Source organism: Telmatherina bonti (genome assembly GCF_933228915.1).
Source record: "Telmatherina bonti genome assembly, chromosome: 1".
NCBI lineage: Eukaryota > Metazoa > Chordata > Actinopteri > Atheriniformes > Telmatherinidae > Telmatherina > Telmatherina bonti.
Genome location: NC_136619.1, coordinates 21,189,440 through 21,196,091, shown reverse-complemented (window position 1 = coordinate 21,196,091; position 6,652 = coordinate 21,189,440).

Genomic DNA, 6,652 nt, shown 5'->3' with positions numbered 1-6,652 from the left:
CAAACATGTACAATTTATTACTATCTGATATGTCAAAATTTTTATAGTGTAATCTTCTGCTTTCTGATGTCCAACAAGGGGCAGAAGACAAAAATCATATTGTGTTCGACAGGATTTTGAGCAAAGTTTGTATCATATGTTTCAGAAATCATGTATGTCATGAAGGGTTCCTATAGGTTAACATTCCCCTCTGTGTTTTTATAAAATTATGTCAGACTAAATTTTCTGTAAATGCCAGTGAGACAATTTCCTGCCACCTCACTTGACAGAAGGGAAGCAATATGTTTTATCCCCTGTAGGGTGAATAGCACAGACCCCCACAACTACTATAGTAATGAATTGCTTATCATGTGATTTGAATGACAGGTAAAACAATTATGAAAAGTTGTCCATGACGGTGCTTTGCGAAATATGATGTTTTCCCTTCTTCTACTTCTCAAGGACAAACATTTGTTCTATCAAGATATTGTTGGAGTAACATGACTACAACCTCATGATGCGTTTGTGGCATGAGTTGAAAATAAAAATAATTTCCAACTCTATTAAATTTTAGCAGAAATTTAGATGGATTAATAATTTAGTTTTGTGTGAAGTTTAAGAAAAGGCTTTTTATTTTAGCTTTATATGATATTTTATCTCAAAATATTATTTAAAAAGTGTGACTCTATAAAGACTGGAGTTTATGTGATACTGCAACCTGTCATCTGGCTATTAGTAGTGACAGAGGAGAGAGTGTTCTCAAGTGAAGTCATTCTCAAAGTAACGTTCACATGGCGGCTGTACTGCTAATGAACCCTCGGGAGCATAACTGTTTAATAGCCCTAAGCTAGAACAGTGCTTCCATCAACTGCCACTATGCTTTGCATGACCATTGTGTACTTTGCACATAACTATAAATTTTAGCAGCAATATAAAATTACATGAAAAAATGTGACTCCATGACTGACATACCTCATTAGATTTACTGTACAATTTCATGACTGTGGCAAATGTCCATCAGTTATCAACACAATCTTACAGCAAAGGTGAAATTGTCACGAAGACTTAATCTAGAGATTTGCATCAACAGACATGGGCTACATAGGTTTTTCCCCTACTACAGCACTGGGAAAAGACTGCAGAGGAATTTGCTGTCAGCCTAATATATGGAATTGGTTGATGGATCATATTTAACAGTACGGAAAGTAAAAATTTTGAAGTAAAAAAGGACTGAATGTCAAAGTGGCAGACACACCTGTCAAGTCCAAGAAACAAGCTTAACTGTAACCTTACATTTTATTGTAACTTTCCTTTAAAATGTCATATTTGGATTGCGCTGATGTGTTTTGTTGTTTTCAGTAATTTGTTTTTAATGTTTTATTCATTGTAAACTACCAGTATTTGGTTACATTCAGGAATTGAAACTATACATATATATATATATATATATATATATATATATATATATATATATATATATATATATATATATATATATATATATATATATATATATATATATATATACACACACACATATGTACTGCTCAATAAAAATAAAGGGAACACTTAAACAACACAATGTAACTCCAAGTCAAAAACATCATTGTGAAATGGAACTGTCCACTTAGGAAGCAACACTGATTGACAGTCAATTCCACATGCTATTGTGCAAATGGAATAGACAACAGGTGGAAATTATAGGCACCCAGTAAAGGAGTGGTTCTGCCCAAGAACCACTCCTTTGGTGCCCACAGACCACTTCTCAGTTCCGATGCTTTCTGGCTGATGTTTTGGTCATTTTTGAATGCTGGCGATGCTTTCACTCTAGTGGTAGCATGAGACAGAGTCTACAAACCACACAAGTGGCTCAGGTAGTGCAGCTCATCCAGGATGGCACATCAATGCGAGCTGTGGCAAGAATGTTTGCTGTGTCTATCAGCGTAGTGTCCAGAGCATGGAGACGCTACCAGGAGACAGGCCAGTACATCAGGAAACGTGGAGGAGGCCCTGGGAGGGCAACAACCCAGCAGCAGGACCGCTACCTCCTTCTTTGTGCAAGGAGGAACAGGAGGAGCACTGCCAGAGCCCTGCAAAATGAGCTCCAGCAGGCCACAAATGTGCATGTGTCTGCTTAAACAGTCAGAAACAGACTCCATGAGGGTGGTATGAAGGCCCGACGTCCACAGGTCAGGGTTGTGCTTACAGCCCAACACCATGCAGGATGTTTGGCATTTGCCAGTGAGCACCAAGATTTGCAAATTTGCACCTTGTGCTCTTCACAGATGAAAGCAGGTTCATACTGAGCACATGTGACAGATGTGACAGAGTCTGGAGATGCTGTGGAGAACGTTCTGCTGCCTGCAACATCCTCCAGCATGACTAGTTTGGCAATGGGTCAGTTATGGTGTGGGGTGGCATTTCTTTGGAGAGTCGCACAGCCCTCCATGTGCTCGCCAGAGGTAGCCTGACTGCCATCAGGTACCAAGATGAGATCCTCAGACCCCTTGTGGGACCATATTCTGGTGCGGTTGGCCCTGGGTTCCTCCTAATGAAAGACAATGCTAGACCTCATGTGGCTGGAGTGTGTCAGCAGTTCCTGCAACACAAAGGCATTGATGTTATGGACTGGCCTGCCCGTTCCCCAGACCTGAATCTAATTGAGCACATCTGGCACATCATGTCTCGCTCCATCCACCAACGCCAAGTTGCACCACAGACTGTCCAGGAGTTGGAGGATGCTTTAGTGCAAAGAAATCACTTTCAGCACAATCCCATAATATCACTGCAGAAATACAAGGCTTTCCTCCATCTGCATCGAATGGAAAACCAGTTGAATCTGTTGGAATCAAGTGAAAATGCCAAATACCACAAATTCTCCTCCAAATGAAATGCTGACATTAAAGAATGAATAGCATTAAACTCTAATGGCAGTAAGATGATGATGTGCAGTTTTTATTGAAGTCTGGGGGCAGCTTTAGGTCACTAGAGGACGTATCTGATACAACATGAAAAATACTAATCACATCAATTTAGTTTTGTTGCTGATCACCACCAACACATCATCTCTGTGATATTTATTTAATAGAACATATTTCATGTTTTTTTTTTTTTTTAAGTAAAAAATCAATAATTAAGTAATTTAAGGTCTTAAAATAATTTCATGTTTAATAGTTTTGAGCAGGTCTGAAGCTTTTCGAGTGACTATAGCAGGGGTCTCCAACTCTGATTCTCAATAGCTGCCATCCTGCAGGTTTTACTGTTTCCCTGGCAAAACCCATTTGATTCAAATGAGAAGGTTCTCCAAACAACTTGTTGTCATCTTCAGTACCTGGCTATTAAATGAGCCATTGATTTGGGTCAGAAGTGTTGCAGAAGGGAAACAAAACCTGGAGGATGGTAGCTCTCGAGGACCGGAGTTGGAGACCCCTGGACTAGAGAGATGAAAAATAGATATAAAGCATTTCATTTCTAAAGGCACTTTCCTGGTCTTCTTTCTGTATCAGACTGCATATAATCATATTTGCTAGATGCCTTTCTAAAATGCTTTGACAAACTTTATCCCAACAGCTCTCTCTTTTATTTATTTGTGTTCTGCAGTAATATGCCTATGTATATGTGCTTTGCAGCTTTTTTTCTGCACTTTTTTCTGCACTACATATTGTTTTGTATTGTAGCTACTGCATTTTTAATTGAAGACTGTGTTTGAATAGGAATGAACAGATCTGAAGGAAGAGGATTGGTTTCAATCACAAGCAGCTTTAGTTGGAGGGAAGAAATCCAATGAATTGTGTCTGTGCTTTACCAAAGCTGATTATTAAATATAATCAATAACAATCAGAGAAAATCAGTCTCAGTATAACAGATTATAGCCATTGTTTGCTGAAAACATCAAACAAAAAAACAGCAGTATAGGCTGGAGTTCTCAGCCTTGATTTGGTCTGTTGACTTCTTAGAAACGGTCTTTGTCCCCTGCCGGGTTGTATAACTTTTTTTCTCGCAAGCCTTGTATTTACTGCAGCTCGCTACCATTTAATTGTGAACAGATAGTGTGAAATCAGCTACTGCGAGCTTGATAGCTCAAAGAAGCTCCTCACAGGTTTATGCAAGGGTGACTTGACTATACACACCGGTTCAAATAGTTTAGTGCTTTGTAGTTACAGCTGCAGAAACTTACCCACATAAGAAGTGTTTCTGTGAAGGCTCACATGGAACATAAGCCCTTATCTTGCTTCTGATCATCTTAGATTTCTAGACAGGACATCAGTCCATCACAGACAACCCTTAGCTACTTTACAGTCAGACTGCACTATCAAGCAACAAATGTCCATGTCTCCAGGCTTTGGGCTGAACTGGAACCCCAGAGGAAACCACTGCAAACATAATGAAAACAAGGGAGCTGCACACATGCAGGCAAGATTCAAACTAGGAGCCTTTTTTTGCTTTGAGGCAACAGTATTGACCAATGTACCCCAGTGCCAAACTCTCTGTTGAATACTAATTAGTTTTATCTATTTACAGCGTTTTTAAGGGAATGAAAATAGAGACATATTTCTAAATAGGTATTTTTTAAGGAAGCAATGAAGGGAGCTAAATTAAAATTTTTGGTCAAGACTCTATTCCTCCCTTGCTGTTTTACATTCTGCGAACAGCCAATAGATAGTGACAACACAGACTCTGCATGTGTTTGTGCAGCAGGTAGCTGTTTTCAATACAGAGCCCATATGGTCACTAATTATACTTTGGCACTGAAGAATTTTCATGAGACCATATCAGAGTCAAGAAAGGTCACCCCGTTACAGACCTTTCTGTAAAAGGCAGCAGCATCAGCTGGCGTGGCAGAAACAATGCCCTCTGTAACATCACCACAGTGATGTGAACCACATTTCACAGATCACAGAGCAGGAGGACAGTTGAGCTGAGATCATCCCTGAAGGGGAAAGACAGACATCAAATTAATGTCCACAATAACTTGTTACATTTTGCCCATCTCCTTTTTATGAACTCATACATATTGCTTTTTAATGCTTTTGGTTGCAAATCAAAGTGTTTAACAATATTAAAGCCATCAATTCTGTTCTTTGCTCTCTATTTGGTGTGGGTTAATATTGTGGGACTGCTGTCAGACTCCTCCACCTGAAGGTGGGGGGAGGAGTCACTGCCATGCTGACCATATGGCCAGCTTATTATTCGCTGGCAAAGCATCTTAATGAGACTCCCAGAAACTGTCAGACATTCTTCTGATTTCACACAACTCATATACTCAGATGCAGATGTGCACACATAAAAACATGTTAGCAAGGAGACCAATAGCATAGATAAAGCAAACAAATGATACTGACAAACAATCTACATACAGAGATACATCTGTGCCGTCCATCGCTTTGCTCATACACTGATGATAAATGTAAAAAATTCCTCAAAGAAAAGCAGAGACCAAAGTCAAAGCACTTTAGTGACACCCAGTGGTGACAGGCAAATGCAAACTGGCCAAAAGGGGCCGATTTGCAACTATAATTATGATAAACATTCAAAGGGATTTTAAACATATTTGAACACTGTTAAAAAAAAAAAAAAAAAAAAAAAAAAAAAAAAGAACTGAAAAATGTATTTAAACACCAAACTAGCAACTTCAGCTCTAAGTAAGATTTCATTATAACAAAATAATGGCTATTAAAGGGCTTAAATGACATGCATAACATAGAGTATTTTCATTCCCTATGAGCACTTTGAATCCCCCTGTTGTTGAATTGTGCTACATCAATAAACTTACGTTTCCCATGAATAAACTAAAGAACTCTAAGAAACATCTTGACCTAACTCAATTTTAAAAAAAGAGGCCGGAGTAGTTTTGTAAAGCAGTGTCTCTGTGGTTGGAGTCCATATTATGTGTGTGTGCGTTAGTTCAAATAACCCTTGTACCATCTAATTGCCCCTCATAAACACTGTGCAGATATCTAGATTTTTTCCAACTGGCAAGCTTTGATTTTCTCTCTGTCTCTCTTTCTCTCTCTCCCTCACACACACACACCCACACCACACACACTCATATGCACACTCACTTTGATTATATGAATAAGGTGTGTGCACACCTTAGGTGGCTACAGTAACTTAGCCTTATGGTTACCTGTCTCCACATACATACTTCCTGGTATGCTTATCTTTCATAAACTTTGATAATATGAACACGCACCCATGTCAGAGGGCTCAACCTGACTGTATACATGGGTGTCGATTTTATAAGCTAGTGATAAGCCTGAAAAACAGATGAACAAAGGACAAACTACTGAACAGGATTTAAAGAGTGACGCAGAGGGTTTACAGCACATTATCACTCGGTCTTTTCCATTTCTCGTCATTTCATTCTACACTGGATGCATGAAGTTCCTCTCTTTAAGCCTATGTTGGTATTTGTGAATGCCAGAAAATTTGTTGGTGAATTGAGGTCACTTATTTGAAGAGAGACCCAATCAAATCACTGTAGACTTGAAGAAAAGGTCCTATCGATAGAAGAAGTCTCAAGATACCAAGGTAATATTTCTCTCTTTTTTTTATATTTATATATATTTATATTTGTGACTTTATTAAAAAGTTAGACTATAACTTTTGCCAAATTTCAATAAATTCCATTCTTTATCTTGAGTGCACCTTGTAATGTAGGAACAACAACTCT